The sequence below is a fragment of the Panthera onca genome, chromosome A2 (assembly GCF_046562875.1).
Source record: "Panthera onca isolate mPanOnc1 chromosome A2, mPanOnc1 haplotype 2, whole genome shotgun sequence".
NCBI classification, from domain to species: Eukaryota; Metazoa; Chordata; class Mammalia; order Carnivora; family Felidae; genus Panthera; species Panthera onca.
This window is the reverse complement of record NC_138340.1, coordinates 25,710,887-25,730,186: the sequence shown is the minus strand read 5'-3', so window position 1 is coordinate 25,730,186 and position 19,300 is coordinate 25,710,887. Positions and strand designations below refer to the sequence as shown.

Genomic DNA, 19,300 nt, shown 5'->3' with positions numbered 1-19,300 from the left:
TTCCTCATGTTTCCCCATACTAACCAGTATGAATACATTGTAGCATAAATTACTTCTAGAATGATTGAGGTACTTTAGAAAAATAGTTAACTTTACATTCCAGAGTTGTCACACTTGCCATTAAGCGAATAGATTTTTAGACTTCAGTAGGAAACTATTGAAATGATTGATTTTGATCTAATGAAATGGGTAAATATTTTTATAGCCAGAGGCTCTGGTGATAGAACCCAGCAATTTGTTTTTAAAAAAACAGCTTTATTGAAGTATAATTGACATATAATAAACTGAAGACTAAAATTTAAAGTGTACAATTTGATAAGTTTTGACATTTGAATACACCCATAAAACCATCACCACAGTCGAGATAGGAACATACCCATCACCTCCCAAAGTTCCCTCATGCTCCTTCGCACTCCTTCATGCCCCTCTCCCCAAACCACTGATGTGTGTTCTGTCACTATATGTTGGTTTGTATTTCTAGAGTTTGATATAAATGGAATTATATAGTATGTACTTCTTTTTTTGATCTGACTTTTTTTTTTTCTTAACGTGTTATTAATACGGTATTTGTCTTCCCTCTGTCAAACCCTGAGCCAACCACTTTCCCCAGCCTGCCTGGTGATATACAGGAAAAGGAATATACAGAGCAGATGAGACATGGGAGAAAGAACTGGGTGGTGGAGGGGACTCCTTAACATGGTGAAGAGGATGAAAAAGGCTACCATCAGGCAAAAGAGCCCCATGGCCTCTGAGAGGGCAAAGCCCAGAATGACATACGAGAAGAGCTGTTGCTTCAAAGAAAAGTTCCTGACATAACCAGTGATAAGGCTCCCGAACACAGTCCAAATCCCAGCCCCAGAGCCAGCCATTTGGCTGTGGCAGCCGCAACCCCACTGAATTTAGCTGCTGTGTCAATGTCCCTTGAAATGGCACTCATTTAGAATTTGTGACTAGGGATAAGTGAGGCTGCCCAGTTCCTGAGGGTCTCATTGGCAGTTTCTCTGGTTGTTTTAGCACTGCTGCAAAAAGTGGTCAACTTAGCAGCTGAGACGTGCTCCTGACTAGTGAAGGGGTCAAGACAAATTTGGTATGCATGTACATTTTCAGAGAGTAAGGGGCTGTGGCAGGAGACGTGCTCCTTGTGCAGAGAGGGATCTAACTTCTTTTACTCAGCATAATTGTTTTGAGATTTGTTCACGTTACATGTATTGATAGTTCATTCCTTTTATTGCTGAGTAGTATTATATGGCTCTAACAAAAAAGTCTTATCTACTCAACTGTTGATGGACATTTGGGTCATTTCTAGTTTTTGACTATTACAAATAAAGCTGCTATAAACATTCATGTATAAGCATTTTGTATAGACATATATATCCTTTCTTCTTGGGTAAACACCTAGGACTTGAATGATGAGGTGAATGGTTACCTTTTTAAGAAACTGTCAAACTTTTCTGAAGTGGTTGTACCAATTTGCTTCCACCAGCTGTGTATGATTTCCATTCTCTGCACGTCCTACCCAGCACGTAGTATGGCAGCCTTTTTAATTTTAGCCATTCTAATTGGTTTATATTCTTATCTCATTGGGATTTTAATTTGCATTTCCCTGATGATCTATGGCATTGAACATCTATCTTTGTTCTTTTTATTCATCTACATACTTTTTTTTTTTTTTGGTAAAGTTTCTGCTAAATTCTTTTGCTCTTTTTAAAACGAGTTGTTTAATTTCTAATGGTTGAGTTTTGAGAGTTCTCTCTATATTCTTGATACAAGTTCTTTTTCAGATATATGGTTTGCAAACATTTCCCCTCCCCTCCCCCTACTTTGTGACGGGTCTTTTCATTTTCATAGCAACATCTTTTGAAGAAGCAAGTTTGTGAATTTCTACACAAAATCTTCATGGGATTTTGATTGCAGTTGTATTAAATCTATAGATAAATTGGTAGAGAAGTGATACCTTAATAATTTTGCCCCCTGATCCATGAACAAAATATATCTGTCCATTACTTATGTCTTCTTTAATTTCAGCAATATTTTGTGGTTTTCAGGGTACAAATGTTTTACATCTGTCACATTTATCACAAAGCTGGTCTTATTTTTGATGTAATGATACCAGTTTTAAAATTCAATTTTCAGTTTTTCATTCAAAAGCTTAGTTCAAAATACTCCTATATAGTTGATTTTTGTATAGTGATATTGTATCCCATAACCTTGATAAATTCATTTACTAGTTCTAGTAGCTTTCTTTTTATAGATTCCATCATATTTTTAGAAGATTATTACACCTATGAATATTGACTATTTTACTTCTTTCCAGTAGATGAATTTAATTTTTCTTGCCTGATTGCACTGGCTAGAACCTCCAGTACAATGTTGAATAGTGCTGGTGAGAAAGGACATCACTGTTTTGTTCCTGATCTAAAAGGATAGCATTCAGCATTTAATGATTAAGTATGATATTAGCTGTGTGTGTTTTTTTTTTTTTTTGTAGATGTCCTTTATCAAGTTGATGAAGGCCTCTTTTTTTTTTTAATAATTTTTAATTTTTTTGAACGTTTATTCATTTTTGAGTGAGAGAGACAGCAAGTGGGGAGCGGCAGAGAAAGAGAGGGAGACACAGAATTCGAAGCAGGCTGCAGGCTCTGAGCTGTCAGCACAAAGCCCAACGTGGGGCTTGAACCCATGAACGGTGAAATCATGACCTGAGTCGAAGTTGGACGCTTAACTGACTGAGCCACCCATGTGCCCCAATGAAGGCCTCTTCTCTTCCTAGTTTGCTGAGATTTTTTAAAAATCAGGAATGGGCTTTGGATTTTGTTAAATGCTTTTTCTGAACCTGTCAAGATGCTTTATATGGCTTTGCTTTTTGAGTATATGAATGTGAATGGCATGTTAACATTGACTTTTTTTTAAAATATGAAATCTATTATCAAATTGGTTTCCATACAACACCCAGTGCTCATCCCAACAGATGCCCTCCTCAATACCCATCACCCACCCTCCCCTCCTTCCCACCCCCCATCAACCCTCAGTTTATTGTCAGTTTTTAAGAGTCTCTTTTGGTTTGGCTCCCTCCCTCTCTAACCTCTTTTTTTTTTCCTTCCCCTCCCCTATGGCCTTCTGTTAAGTTTCGCAAGATCCACATAAGAGTGAAAACATGGTATCTGTCTTTCTCTGTATGACTTATTTCACTTAGCATAACACTCTCCAGTTCCATCCACGTTGCTACAAAGGGCTGTATTTCATTCTTTCTCATTGCCACGTAGTATTCCATTGTGTATATAAACCACAATTTCTTTATCCATTCATCAGTTGATGGACATTTAGGCTCTTTCCATAATTTGACTATTGTTGAAAATGCTGCTATAAACATTGGCGTACAAGTGCCCCTATGCATCAGCACTCCTGTATCCCTTGGGTAAATTCCTAGCAGTGCTATTGCTGGGTCATAGGGTAGATCTATTTTTAATTTTTTGAGGAACCTCCACACTGTTTTCCAGAGCAGCTGCACCAGTTTGCATTCCTACCAACAGTGCAAGAGGGTTCCCGTTTCTCCACATCCTCTCCAGCATCTATAGTCTCCTGATTTGTTCATTTGAGCCACTCTGACTGGCGTGAGGTGATATCTGAGTGTGGTTTTGATTTGTATTTCCCTGATGAGGAGCGACGTTGAGCATCTTTTCATGTACCTGTTGGCCATCTGGATATCTTCTTTAGAGAAGTGTCTATTCATGTTTTCTGCCCATTTCTTCACTGGATTATTTGTTTTTTGGGTGTGGAGTTTGCTGAGCTCTTTATAGATTTTGGATACTAGCCCTTTGTCCAATATGTCATTTGCAAATATCTTTTCCCATTCCGTTGGTTGCCTTTTAGTTTTGTTGGTTGTTTCCTTTGCAGTGCAGAAGCTTTTTATCTTCATGAGGTCCCAATAGTTCATGTTTGCTTTTAATTCCCTTGCCTTTGGAGATGTGTCAAGTAAGAAGTTGCTGCAGCTGAGGTCAGAGAGGTTTTTTCTTGCTTTCTCCTCTAGGGTTTTGATGGTTTCCTGTCTCACATTCAGGTCCTTTATCCATTTTGAGTTTATTTTTGTGAATGGTGTAAGAAAGTGGTCTAGTTTCATCCTTCTGCATGTTGCTGTCCAATTCTCCAGCACCATTTGTTAAAGAGACTGTCTTTTTTCCATTGGATATTCTTTCCTGCTTTGTCAAAGATTAGTTGGCCATACTTTTGTGGGTCTAGTTCTGGGGTTTCTATTCTATTCCATTGGTCTATGTGTCTGTTTTTGTGCCAATACCATACTGTCTTGATGATTACAGCTTTGTAGTAGAGGCTAAAGTCTGGGATTGTGATGCCTCCTGCTTTGGTCTTCTTCTTCAAAATTACTTTGGCTATTCGGGGCCTTTTGTGGTTCCATGTGAATTTTAGGATTGCTTGTTCTAGCTTCGAGAAGAATGCTGTGCAATTTTGATTGGGATTGCATTGAACGTGTAGACTGCTTTGGGTAGTACTGACATTTTAACAATATTTATTCTTCCAATCCATGAGCACGGAATGTTTTTCCATTTCTTTATATCTTCTTCAATTTCCTTTATAAGCTTTCTATAGTTTTCAGCATACAGATCTTTTACATCTTTGGTTAGGTTTATTCCTAGGTATTTTATGATTCTTGGTGCAAGTGTGAATGGGATCAGTTTCTTTATTTGTCTTTCTGTTGCTTCATTGTTAGTGTATAAGAATGCAACTGATTTCTGTACATTGATTTTGTATCCTGCGACTTTGCTGAATTCATGTATCAGTTCTAGCAGACTTTTGGTGGAGTCTATTGGGGTTTCCATGTATAGTATCATGTCATCTGCAAAACGTGAAAGCTTGACTTCATCTTTGCCAATTTTGATGCCTTTGATTTCCTTTTGTTGTCTGATTGCTGATGCTAGCACTTCCAACACTATGTTAAACAATAGCAGTGAGAGTGGACATCCCTGTCGTGTTCCTGGTCTCAGGGGGAAAGCTCTCAGTTTTTCTCCATTGAGGATGATGTTAGCTGTGGGCTTTTCATAAATGGCTTTTATGTGTTTAAGTATATTCCTTCTATCCCGACTTTCTCAAGGGTTTTTATTAAGAAAGGATGCTGAATTTTGTCAAATGCTTTTTCTGCATCGATTGCCAGGATCATACGATTCTTTTCTTTTATTAACGTGATGTGTCATATTGATTGATTTGCGAAAGTTGAACAAGCCCTGCAGCCCAGGAATGAATCCCACTTGATCATGGTGTATAATTCTTTTTATATGCTGTTGAATTTGATTTGCTAGTATCTTATTGAGAGTTTTTGCATCCATATTCATCAGGGATATTGGCCTGTAGTTCTCTTTTCTTTTTTTTGCTGGGTCTCTGTCTGGTTTAGGAATCAAAGTAATGCTGGCTTCATAGAATGAGTCTGGAAGTTTTCCTTCCCTTTCTATTTTTTGGAACAGCTTGAGAAGTATAGGTGTTATCTCTGCTTTAAATGTCTGGTAGAATTCTCCAGGGAAGTCATCTGGTCCTGGACTCCTATTTGTTGGGAGATTTTTGATAACTGATTCAATTTCATCGCTGGTTACGGGTCTGTTCAAGTTTTCTATTTCTTCCTGTTTGAGTTTTGGAAGTGTGTGGGTGCTTAGGAATTTGTCCATTTCTTCCAGGTTGTCCAGTTTGTTGGCATATAATTTTTCATAATATTCCCTGATAATTGCTTGTATTTCTGAGGGATTGGTTGTAATAATTCCATTTTCATTCATGATTTTATCTATTTGGGTCATCTCCCTTTTCTTTTTGGGAAGCCTGGCTAGAGGTTTATCAATTTTGTTTACTTTTTCAATAAACAAACTCTTGGTTTCATTGGTCTACTCTACAGTTTTTTAGATTCTATATTGTTTATTTCTGCTCTGATTTTTATTATTTCTCTTCTGCTGGGTTTGGGGTGTCTTTGCTGTTCTGCTTCTATTTCCTTTAGGTGTGCTGTTAGATTTTGTATTTGGGATTTTTCTTGTTTCTTGAGATAGGCCTGGATTGCAATGTATTTTCCTCTCAGGACTGCCTTCGCTGCATCCAAAAGCATTTGGATTGTTGTATTTTCATTTTCATTTGCTTCCATATATTTTTTAAATTTCTTCTCTAATTGTCTGGTTGACCCATTCATTCTTTAGTAGGGTGTTCTTTAACCTGCATGCTTTTGGAGGTTTTCCAGACTTTTTCCTGTGGTTGATTTCAAGCTTCATAGCATTGTGGTCTGAAAGTATGCATGGTATGATCTCAATTCTTTTATACTTATAAAGGGCTGTTTTGTGACCCAGTATGTGATCTATCTTGGAGAATGTTCCATGTGCACTCGAGAAGAAAGTATATTCTGTTGCTTTGGGATGCAGAGTTCTAAACGTATCTGTCAAGTCCATCTGATCCAATGTATCATTCAGGGCCCTCGTTTCTTTATTGATCCTGTGTCTAGATGATCTATCCATTGCTTTAAGTGGAGTACTAAAGTCCCCTGCAATGACCACATTCTTATCAATAATGTTGCTTATGTTTGTGATTACTTGTTTTATGTATTTGGGGGCTCCCGTATTTGGTGCATAGACATTTATAATTGTTAGCTCTTCCTGATGGATAGACCCTGTAATTATTATATAATGCCCTTCTTCATCTCTTGTTACAACCTTTAATTTAAAGTCTAGTTTGTCTGAGATAAGTGTGGTTACTCCAGCTTTCTTTTGACTTCCAGTAGCATGATAGATAGTTCTCCATCCCCTCACATTCAATCTGAAGGTGTCCTGAGGTCTAAAATGAGTCTCTTGTAGACAGCAAATAGATAGGTCTTGTTTTTTTATCCATTCTGATACCCTATGTCTTTTGGTTAGAGCATCTAGTCCATTTACATTCAGTGTTATTATTGAAAGATATGGGTTTAGAGTCATTGTGATGTCTGTAGGTTTCATGCTTGTAGTGGTGCCTCTGGTACTTTGTGGTCCTTGCAACATTTTCCTCACAGAATCCCCCTTAGGAGCTCTTGTAGGGCTGGTTTAGTGGTGATGAATTCCTTCAGTTTTTGTTTGTTTGGGAAGACCTTTATCTCTCCTTCTATTCTGAATGACAGACTTGATAAAGGATTCTCGGCTGCATATTTTTTCTGTTCATCACATTGAAGATTTCCTGCCATTCCTTTCTGGCCTGCCAAGTTTCAGTAGATAGGTCTGTCACTAGTCTTATCAATCTCCCTTTATATGTTAGATCGTGTTTATCCCTAGCTGCTTTCAGAATTTTCTCTTTATCCTTGTATTTTGCCAGTTTCACTATGATATGTCGTGCAGAAGATTGATTCAAGTTATGTCTGAAGGGAGTTCTCTGTGCCTCTTGGATTTCAATGCCTTTTTCCTTCCCCAGATCAGGGAAGTTCTCAGCCATGATTTTTTCAAGTACACCTTCAGCCCCTTTCTCTGTCTCTTCCTCTTATGGAATTCCTATGATACGGATATTGTTTCATTACATTGCATCACTTAGTTCTCTAATTCTCCCCTCATACTCCTGGATTTTTTTTATCTCTCTTTTTCTCAGCTTCCTCTTTTTCCATAATTTTATCTTCTAATTCACCTATTCTCTCCTCTGCCTCTTCAATCCTAGCTGTGGTCGCCTCCATTTTATTTTGCACCTCATTTATAGCATTTTTTAGCTCCTTATGACTATTTTTTAGTCCCTTGATCTCTGTAGCAATAGGTTCTTAGATGTCCTCTATACTTTATTAAGCCCAGCGATTAATTTTATGACTATTATTCTAAATTCTTGTTCTGTTATATTGCTTAAATCGTTTTTGATCAATTCGTTAGCTGTTGCTACTTCCTGGAGTTTCTTTTGAGTAGAATCCTTCTGTTTTGTCATTTTGGATAGTCCCTGGAGTGGCGCGGAACTGCAGGGGTCTACCTCTGTGCTGTCTGGAGTAACTTGTGTTGGTGGGCGGGGCTGCAGTTAGACCCGATGTCTGTCCCCAGCCCACCACTGGGGCCACAGTCAGACTGGTGTGTACCTTATCTCCCCCTTTCCCAGGGGCAGGACTCACTGTGGAGTGGTGTGGCCCTTGTCTGGGCTACTTCCATACTGGCAGGTGTGTGGTGCTTCTTTGATGGGATCTGGCGTATTAGCCGGGGTGGATCCGCAAGGTGCACAGGGGTGGGAGGGGCAAGCTTAGCTCGGTTTGCCATTGGTGGTCCCCTGTGGGAAGGGCCCTGCAGCACTGGGAAGGAGGCAGGCAGAACCGTAGGAGCAATGGATCCACAGAAGCACAGCGTTGGATGTTTATGTGGTGCAATCAAGTTCTGTGAGGGGAACTAGTTCCCTTTGGGATTTCGGCTGGGGGACGGGAGAGGGAGATGGCGCTTCCCAGCACCTTTGTTACCCGCCGAGCTGAGCTCTGTCTTCCGGGGCTCAACACCTCTCCCTCCAGTTGTCCTCTCACCCTCCCACTTTGCGAGCAGAGATGTTGACTTATAACATTCCAGATGTTAAGTCCTGCTGGCTGTCAGAACTCACGCAGTCCGGCCCCTCCACTTTTGTAAGCCAGACTCAGGGCCTTTGCCTTGCCAGGCGGGCTGCCCCTCCACTTCCCCGGCTCCCTCCTGCCAGTCCGTGTAGCCCGCACTGCCTCTCCGGCCTTCCTACTCTCTTCCGTGGGCCTCTTGTCTATGCTTGGCTCTGGAGAGTCCATTGCTAGTCTTCTGGTGGTTTTCTGGGTTATTTAGGCAGATGTGGGTGGAATCTAAGTGATCAGCAGGACACAGTGAGCCCAGCATCCTCCTACGCCGCCATCTTTCCCCAACATCGACTTTTCAAAGTTAGACCAACTGTATTCCTGGAATTAACCCCATTTGGTCTTGATGTGTTATCCTTTTAATACAGTTTTGGATTTGAGTTGCTAAAATTTTGTTTAGAATTTTTGCTTTTGTGTTCATGGTGGGTATTGGTTTGTGGTTTCTTTGTAATGCCTTTGTCTGGTTTGGGTATCAGACTTCACAGAGTGATTTAGAAGAGTTGTATCAAGACGGTATTGTAGGGGCACCTGGGTGGCTCAGTTGGTTGAGTCTGATTCTTGATTTTGGCTCAGGTCACGATGCCAGGGTCATGGGATTGAGCCCCATGTTGGGCTCTGTGCTGAGTGTGAAGCCTGCTTAAAATTCTCCCTCTCCCCCAGCTCCTCTCCCACTCACACTCTGTCTATAAAATTAAAAATTTTAAAAAATGGTATTCTAAAAAAAAAAAAAAAAAAAAAAAAAAAAAGGGCGCCTGGGTGGCTCAGTCGGTTAAGCGTCCGACTTCGGCTCAGGTCATGATCTCACGGTCCGTGAGTTCAAGCCCCGTGTCGGGCTCTGTGCTGACAGCTCAGAGCCTGGAGCCTGTTTCAGATTCTGTGTCTCCCTCTCTCTGACCCTCCCCTGTTCATGCTCTGTCTCTCTCTGTCTCAAAAATAAATAAACGTTAAAAAAAAAAATTAAAAAAAAAATGGTATTCTGTATTTCTTAGTTTGGTGATACTCACCAGTGAAGTCATTAGGGCCTTGAGTTTTCTTTGTGGAAAGGTTTTTATACTCAATTTTTAAAGAATAGATATAAAGCTGTTAAGGTTATCTATTCCTTCTTGAATGACCTTTGGTAGTTTGTGTCTTTCAAGAAAGTTGCCAGTTTTATTTAAACTGTCACATTTATGGGCATAAAATCGTTCATAATAGTCTCTCATTATTCTTTTACTATCTGTATAAACTTTAGAGATGAGAGCCTCTCTCATTCCTGATACTGGAGCCACCCAGGCACCCTAAAATGAATTAATTCAACTTTCATATGTCTGAAAATATCTTTATTTTGAATATCCTTAAAAGATGTTTTTACTGTGGGGTGGCTGGGTGACTCAGTTGGTAGAGCATGGGACTCTTGATCTCAGGGTTGTGAATTCAACCCCATGTTTGGTGTAGAGTTTAAAATCTTTGGGGAAAAAAAAGATGTTTTTACTATATATAGATTTGTAAGTTGTCATTTCTTTCTTACAGTATTTTAAAATGTTATACCATTGTTTCTTATTTGCATTATTTCCAGTGAGAAATGTGACTAAAAAAGATGTTTTTACTATGTATAGATCTGTAAATTGGCATTTTTTTCTTTCAGTATCTTAAAATGTTACACCATTGTTTCTTATTTGCATTATTTCCAGTGAGAAATGTGACCATAATCTTTATCTTTGTTCTTATGTAGTTAATAAGTCTCTTTCTTTGGCTGCTTTTAAGTTTTGGGGCACCTGGGTGGCTCACTTGGTTGGGTGGCCAGCTCTTGATCTCAGCTCAGGTCATGATCTCGCAGTTCATGGGATCAAGCCCTGCATGGGGCTCTGTGCTGACAGCAGGAGCCTGCTTGGGATTCTCTCTCCCTCTCTCTCTGCCCCTACCCCACTTGCATGCTCTCTTTCTCTCTCAAAATAAATAAATAAGCTTTAAAAAATGTTTTTTAAATAAAAAGATTTTATTGCTGTTTTTTTGTTATTTGATAATGATATGCTTTGATGTAGTTTTATTCATGTTTCTTGTTCTTGGGGGTAGTTGATCTTCTTGTATATGTGGCTTTATAGTTGTCATCAAATTTGGAAAATTTGGGGGCATAGTTCTTTAAGTATTTTTTCTGTCCCCCTTCCTTTCTTTCAGGGACTTCAATTACTCATGTGTTAGTCTGTATGAGGTTGTCCTACAGCTCACAGATACTCTTCATGCTTTGTTTTGTTACTCTTGTATCTCTCTGTATTTCATTTTGGATAGTTTCTACTGCTATGCCTTTAGGCTCATTAGTTTTCTGTATTGTCCAATCTGTTAAATTCCATCTAGTCCATTTTTCATCTTGGACATTGTAGTTTTTATTTCTAGAAGCTTGATTTGTCTTATGTCTTCCGTGTCTCTACTTATATTTAAGATAACATTGTGTCTGTTCTAAATTGGTTTCAACTGGTTATCTCATTATTATGGGTCATGTGTTCCTGACTCTGCATGCCTGAGAATCTTAGGTTAAATGTCAGAATTTTACCTTGTTGAGTGTTGGATATTTTTGTGTTCTTACAAATTTGCTTGAGCTTTGTTCTAGAAATCAGTTACTTGAAAATAACTTGGTCCTTTTCAGTTTTTTATGATTTGTTGAGTAGGCCCAAAGAAGCACTCAGTTTGTTTATTTAACATTTTTTATAAAAATTTTTTAATATTTGAGAGAGAGCATGAGTGGGAGAGGAGTAAAGAGAGAGGGAGACAGAAAATCTGAATGACTTGTTTCACTTAGCCTAGCACTCTCTAGCTTCATCCATGTTGTTGCAAATGGCAAGATTTCATTTTTTTTATGGATGAGTAAAATTCTATTGTATATAGATACTACATCTTTATCCTTTCACCTGTCGTTGGACATGTGGGCTCTTTCCATAATTTGACTATTGTTGATAATGCTGCTATAAACATAGGGGTGCATGTATCCCTCCAAATTAGTGGTTTTGTGGTTTTTTGGTAAATACCTAGTATTGCAATTGCTGAGTCATAGGTAGTCCTATTTTTAACTTTTTGAGGAACCTGCATTCTGTTTCCCAGAGTGGCTGCATCAGTTTGCATTCCCACCAACCAGTGCTCAGTGTAGAAGTAATTATTCTTTGCTACTGAGGCAAGACCTTCTTGAATCTAGCCACTATCTTATGAGTTTTTCCAATCTGGCTAATAGGAACAGGCATTGTTTCCAACAAACCCTGGGCACTATTCCCTTTTAATCTCCTTTCTGATGGTTCTTTCCTGGGCTTTGGGTCATTCTTCACATGCATTTGCTGATCAGTAGTCTGCTGGATACTCCAGTGAACATTCTGCAGATCTGTACAAGGGTTTTGTATAAGGGTTTTTTGTTTTGTTTTGTTTTGTTTTTTTCCTTCTGTGCTGCTCCTTTCTCTCTGGAATTCCATCCTAAAGTTTGGTTTCCCCAGACTTACAGCTCAGAGTTCACCAGGTTACCCTCTATTCTCCTTCCTATACTGTGGCCTAAAAATACCCTCAAGATAGTAAACTGGGGCAGTCTCAGGTTCAGGGCTCATAGCATTTGTTTTCGGTCTCTCAAGAATCACTATCCTTCACTGCCTGGCATCTAGTGTCTTGAAAGCCATTGTTTTGTATATTTTGCTACCTTTTAAAAAAAATTATTATTTTAGGTAAGAGGGTAGATCTGGTCCTTGTTACTTGCTTTTGACTAGAAGCAAGAGTCTCAGCAATCTGATTTTAACAGCCCTCCAAAGAATTCTGGTGGATGTTAAAATTTGATAACCAGATAGATATATGAATTGACCGTTAGGTGATTATTTCACTAAGACTCTCAACCATCATAAACCACAAAGACAGGATTACGTGAGTCAGTAAATCTAATATTTGGAGGAAAAAAATTTTGCAAGGAAATTCACTCATTTCTATGCTTAGCATGAAAGATACGTCAGTAATTATGAGATATTTGAAATATTTATATAGTCAGGAGAGACAGAGACTTGGGCAAGAAGAGGAAGGTTTTGTGAAATAACGTACTTCTTAATGTTGCTATGGTACATAGTTGTCAGACATATAGTCTTAAGCTAACTGTGAAATTTTTATATGTTAAATAGAAATACAAATTTAAGTAGAATTCGTGGCCTCAGGCTATGTACCTACTATAAAATCACTCTGCTTAAAGCATACAGAAAACCAGAGTACCAGTTCTTCTGGAAGTCAGGAATGTGACTACTGTAAATACTTGGAAGGAAACTAATCAAGTAGTTCATTCCTTATTTTTAAAGTTTCCTGTAGGAAACTTTTAAGATATGTATAAAATTTATGCCACCATTATGAAACAGATAAAGCATAAGTATTTTAAATAGGTTAAGTAGGTAAGTGTTGACTTTAATAAGCTTTACCAAAATTGTTAAAAAACAAACAAAACTCTGGCTCCTAGGAAAGACGAGGGCATAGATCCAGATATACAAGCCTTCCCACAAAAACAAATAGAATCAATAAAACTTTTTTAAAAGAAGACTGAATAAAAGGCACTGAAATTAAGGAAAGTTCTTAACTACATGGCAGAAGCTTTGAGATGCTGAGAGGTAACAGGTTTGGCCAAACTATCCAAAGACTCTGGGAGTTCACATGCCACTCCCCTTTGGAAGAGAAAGTGGGTGGGCAAGATTCTTTGTAGAAGTACAGATACTCCATACTCTTCCACTGGTGCAGATAAATAACAGTGTTCAGAGAATGTGAGCTTTAAGCAAGATCAGTGATGAATTACAGTCAGAAATGATATCAAAATGGAGTTTACATAGGTTGGGAGGAAATGAGGTAAAAAGAAAATTATACTATTGTACTACTAACAAGTGGACTAGAAACAAAGCTGAGTCATTCTTGCAGAGAACAAAGTGAATGACATGGATTAAACTGTTGAATATTGGGAGGGGCACCTGGGTGGCTCGGTTGAGTGTCCGACTTCTGCTTGGGTCATGATCTTGTGGTTGGTGGGTTCAAGCCCCACATTGGGCTCACTGCTGTCAGCGCGGAGGCCACTTCAGATCCTAGCTCCCACCCTCCCCCCCCCCTTCTCCCCTGCTCATTCTGTCTCTCTCAAAAATAAATAGAACATTAAAAAAAAGAATAATGGGATAACGTATATTAAGCATGATGTTTGGCATATAGTGAGTGCTATTAAATAAATATATTAGCACTATTTATATAATACATAGTCTCAAGTGCTTTGAAAATTTCAAAGGATATGGTTTCTTTAAGAAGCTTGCATTTTTTTTAATGTTTATTTTTGAGAGAGAGAGCATGTGCAAGCAAGTGGGGGAGTGGCAGAGAGAGGAGGACAGAGGATCCGAAGCAGGCTCTGTGCTGACAGCAGTGAGCCCAATGGGGGGCTTGAACTCATGAACTGTGAGATCATGAACTGTGAGATCATGACCTGAGCCAAAGTCGGACACTCAACCAACTGAGCCACCCATGTGCCCCAAGAAACTGGCATTCTAATGGAATATAAACAACAATCAGCAAAAGTAATTACATTATTAAACCTAAAGAACTGGAATGAATATATATATGTACACATATGTATACATATGTATACATACACATAAATCAGGGCACCTGGCTGACTCAGTCATAGAATGTGTGACTCTTGATCTCAGGGTGGTGAGTTCAAGCTCCAAGTTGGGTGTAAAGATTACTTTGAAAAATAAAATCTTAAAAAAAATCAGAGGTGAGGAAAACATATATAATGTAGTATGTTGTTTTTTAATACACACTTTAGAGTTGGGGCAACCTCATAACACCTTCCTCATAGTTGTTAAATTAAATGAAGTATAGGACTTGCTACATGGTAAATGATTAATAAACAATAGCAGTTTCTCCCTTTGGGGCTCAATTTTCTCATTTTCAAAAAGAAGGCAGTGAGAATAGTGGTTAAGAGTGTTGTGGGGCACCTGGGTGGCTCAGTCGGTTGAGCGTCTGACATCGGCTCAGGTCATTATTTCACAATTGGTGGGTTTGAGCCCTGCATCGGGCTCTGTGCTGACAGCTTGGAGCCTGGAGCCTGCTTCAGATTCTATGTCTCTCCCTCTTTCTCTCTGTCCCTCCGGCACTTGTTCTCTCTCTCTCTCTCTCTCTTTCTCTCTCTCTAAATAAACATTTTTTTTCAAAAAAGAGAGAGAGTGTTGACATCAGGGGCTTCTGGGTGGCCTAGTCTGACTCTTGGTTTCAGCTCAGGTCATGATCCCAGGGTCATAAGATCAAGTCCCAAGTTGGGCTCTGCACTGAGTGTGGAGCCTGCTTAAGATTCTCTCTGTCTCCCTCTGCCCCCTCTCCCCTGGTCGTGCACTCATTCCAGGAAAGGAAAGGAAAGGAAAGGAAAGGAAAAAGGAAAAAGGAAAAAGGAAAAAGGAAAAAGGAAAAAGGAAAGGAAAGGAAGGAAAGAAAAAAGGGTATTGACATCAGAAGAAATGGGTTCTTACCTGCAATTCTAAAAAAAAAAAAATTTTATGTTTATTTTTGGGAGAGAGACAGAGTATGAGAGGGGAAGGGGCAGAGAGAGAGGGAGACAAGGAATCTGAAGTAGGCTCCAGGCTCCAAGCTGTCAGCACAGGGACGAACGTGGGGCTCAAACACAAACTGGGAGATCATGACCTGAGCCGAAGTCGGACGCCTAACTGACTGAGCCACCCAGGTGCCCCTCTTATATGTAATTCTACTGCTTATTAGCTGTGAGGCCTTTGGCACGTTACTTAACCTCTCTGATCCTGATTATCCTTATCTTTACAATAGAGACATTTCAGTAGGCCATTGACATCCTGTTGTGTTACCTCTATTAGCTACTTGATGTATAGCTTTTTTTTTTTTTAATTTTTTTTAATGTTTATTTATTTTTGAGACAGAGAGAGACAGAGCATGAATGGGGGAGGGTCAGAGAGAGGGAGACGCAGAATCTGAAACAGGCTCCAGGCTCTGAGCTGTCAGCACAGAGCCTGACGCGGGGCTTGAACTCACGGACCGCGAGATCATGACCTGAGCCGAAGTCGGCCACTTAACCGACTGAGCCACCCAGGCGCCCCTGTATAGCATATTTTAAATGGAAATCTGAAAATTCTACTCTGACATCTTCATTTGTTTTTTGGTTTTTTGTTTGTTTGTTTGTTTTAGGTTTTAGATGCTAGAGATGGACATCAGAATTCTTTCCATCTGTTTTGCTTAATTAAACCAAAAACATGGATTAAGAAGTGGGGCATCTGGGTGGCTCAGTTGGTTAAGTGTCTGACTTTGGCTCAGGTCATGATCTCCTGGTTCATGAGTTTGAGCCCCACGTTGTACAGCTCAGAGCCTGGAACCTGCTTCAAATTCTGTGTCTTCCTCTCTCTCTGCCCCTCCCCAGTTGCACTTTGTCTTTCTCTCAAAAATAAATAAACATTAAAAAATGTAAAAAAAAAAAAAAGATTTGGAAGAAGGTATGAGGAAGGGAACCCATTTTCATTTGTTTTGAGAAATTCAGAGAGTCAACATGGGAGGAACCTTAGAATCAGGTGAACATTGTTTTACGGAATTCTATATAAAATGCAAAACAGACATAAGTCTACTTAATCTAACAAGCTTCCAAAATGTAATTTTAAGTTACTCAACTGCTAAGCAACTCATTACATGTATTTCCAGTGCAAAGTAAGGTTCTTTTCAAGGGAGATATAGTCTTTAATTCTGCTTAAGTTAAATTCTAGGAATATGTGTGGATCTCTCAGGTAATTATATAGACTTTCAGTTATTACAAATTAAATAGTATTTTGCTTCACACCAGAAATTAATAAACATTTCTGTTAAATTGCTTAAAGAGTTTAAAAGTCTGAGTGCAAAAACCAATTGCTTTCTCTTTGCATTTCTCTGGTGCTCTTTAAATATTGTGTATTTAATTACATTTAATTTCACCTTACTTAACATTGTTATTTCTGGAATTATCTGGAAATTTTTAAAAAGGGCAGAATAAATCCATTGTAGATAAAATGGCTTTACCTTATTATCGACTAAAGTTTTTGCTTTTGACTGCTCAGGGTCATTATAAGAAATGACAGCTTCTGAAGGGTAGTTCTACCAAATGGAGCTTTCCTCAGCAGACCTTCAAGAATACAAAATATCTTCCTCTTTTTCAAACCCTGCAGATTTTTCTTATTCAACCCCACCCGGCAGAATGTACTGTTTGAAATAAGCATCTACAGAACCTCCTAGGATAGCACTGTTAGAAAAAGCAAAATTGGAGTATCTGGACTAGTGATCAGCAAGAGAAAGAAACAGAGGGCGATTTAAATATTTTTTTTTATTCTTAAAAATTTTGTTTAAATTTAAGACAGAAACAGAGCATGAGTGGGAGAGGGGCAGAGAGAGAGGGAGACACAGAATCTGAAGCAGGCTCCAGGCTCTGAGCTGTCAGCACAGAGCCCGACGCAGGGCTCGAACCCAGAGAAGCGAGAGATCATGATCTGAGCCGAAGTCGGATGCTTAACCGACAGGCACCCCTAAATATTTCTTTTTTTAAAAAATTGATATTTCCAGTTTCCTCCATTACAAACAATGATGTAATAAACATTGTTTGAAGACAACAAATTTGAGGGAAACTTTCATTACCATAAATTCCTCGAAGATCCAAGAGTATGCATGTTTTATAATCTTCTAGATCAGTTAAGTAAGTTATTTTATGTACCTACAATGGAATGCAGCTATTAAAAAGAATGAGTTAAGTCTATAATTACTGTTTTGTTTCTTTTTCTTTTGTCGTTTTTTCTTTCTTTCAGAGAGAGATTGTGAGCTGGGATAGGGGCAGGGGAGAGAGAGAATCTTAAGCAGGCTCCATGCTCAGCACAGAGCCTGACATGTGGTTTGATCCCACAACTCTGGGATCATGACCTGAGCCAAAATCAAGAGTCAGATTCTCAACTGACTGACCACCCAGGCACCCCAAGTACTGATATTTTTAAATGCCCATAGTATTTTGTTAAACAAAAAAGGGGTTGCTTAGCAGTATAAAATCCCATTAACATTTATGTAGACATGTTAGTATTTCATGGAGGAAAATGTGGAAGAACTTATGTCAAACAGTGGTTGACTCATTAATCAAATTCAAAGATTACTTTTTAAATTATGAAAGCAATGCACGGATACTTCTTGTAAAAATAAATTAATACAGATATACAAACACTTGTACTCAAGTGTTCAGTCTTATTCCTTAAATCTCAATACTTTAAATGACCCAAAGCCTATCACTTGGTGAACGGATAAAGAAATTGTATATCCACAGTGGAATACCACTCAGCAGTGAAAAAGAACAAACTATTGATACACACTATAACATAGATCAATCTCAAAATCATTATGCTAGGAGAAAAAAGCCATACACAAAAGACTACATACATACTGTATGGTTTCATTTATATGAAATTTGGGGAAGGACCAGTGTTTGGCCAAGGGCTGAAGGTAAGGGAAGAGGATGAGTATAAAGGAGTATGAGGGAACTTTTGGGGGTATTAAAAATGATTGATATGATAATGGTATTGGCTCTGCTACTGTATACATGTTTATATTCATACAATTGTACAGTTAAAATTGGTGAATTTTATTGCATGTACAAATTATATTTCAATAAAGCAAAAATGTTAAAGTACAGACTAAGCTCTCTTTTGACTACTACAGCAAAACCAGGTTCCCTCACTTCTGGGAATGATCCCCTCCTCCCTCCAAACAGGATAAACAGGTAACCTCTATCACCACAACAGATTCCACTTCAAAATTCTTATTCTGCATTTACACACACACACACACACACACACACACACACACACACACACACACACAGGGGAAATCCACACTTTTATATTGTTTCACACTGCTTAGTCATCATTTGGTATTTTCCACTAGCTGTGTCTTGGAGACCTTTTCATTAGAATATATAATTCTGTATTATTCTAACTTCTGATAGTATTACATAGTATGGCTATAACAGTGTATTCAGCCATCCCTCTATCACTTAACCATATTTGAGTGTCATGGTGTGCCAACTCCGGGGAATACAATGATACATAAAAACGGACTAGGGTCCTGCCTTCTCAGTGCTTTCAGACAAGGGTGGAGGAAAGGGAGGAAGTTTGTCAATAATATTAAGTGTGAAATCGTAACAATGAAGAGAGGCTATGATTCTTTGAGCCTGAGTAATTCATCTAGTGAGATCAATAAAATATTTTCCAAGGGAGCTAAACAGATCTGAAGGGCTGGTGATGGGGACTTAACTAAGGTACAGAGGTGTAGGTAGGAGGAGCTACTAATCCTAAACTGCATAACGGTGTAGAGGAAATAATGGTGATGTGGCGAAGATTATGGGGAACGTGCTTTTAAAAAATTTTTATAAGATATATACCTTATTTTGTAATCAGGAAAACATTAATTTTATAAATATTAATTTTTTTAATGTTTATTTTTGAGAGACAGAACGAAAGGTGGGGAGGGGCAGAGAGAGAGAGGGAGACACAGAATCTGAAGCAGGCTCCAGGCTCTGAGCCATCAGCACAGCTCCAACCCACAGACCGGGAGAGAGATCATGACCCAAGACAAGTCGGAAGTAAGTCGAGGCTTAACCGACTGAGCCACCTAGGTGCCCCAAGATCAGAAATATTTTTCAAAGTGAGAAGGCTTTCCACTTTCTCAAAATAAGAAATAAGCTTTCCAGGGTTCAGAGAGAGAAAAGGTACACGA

At 38.8% G+C, this 19,300-nt stretch overlaps 1 pseudogene; it reads right to left on the bottom strand.

Annotated features, from left to right (window-relative positions):
• Positions 1-581: 581 nt before the first annotated feature.
• On the bottom strand, positions 582-1,101 carry LOC132678684 (ATP synthase F(0) complex subunit C2, mitochondrial pseudogene; annotated as a pseudogene).
• Between the last annotated feature and the right edge of the window lie 18,199 nt (positions 1,102-19,300).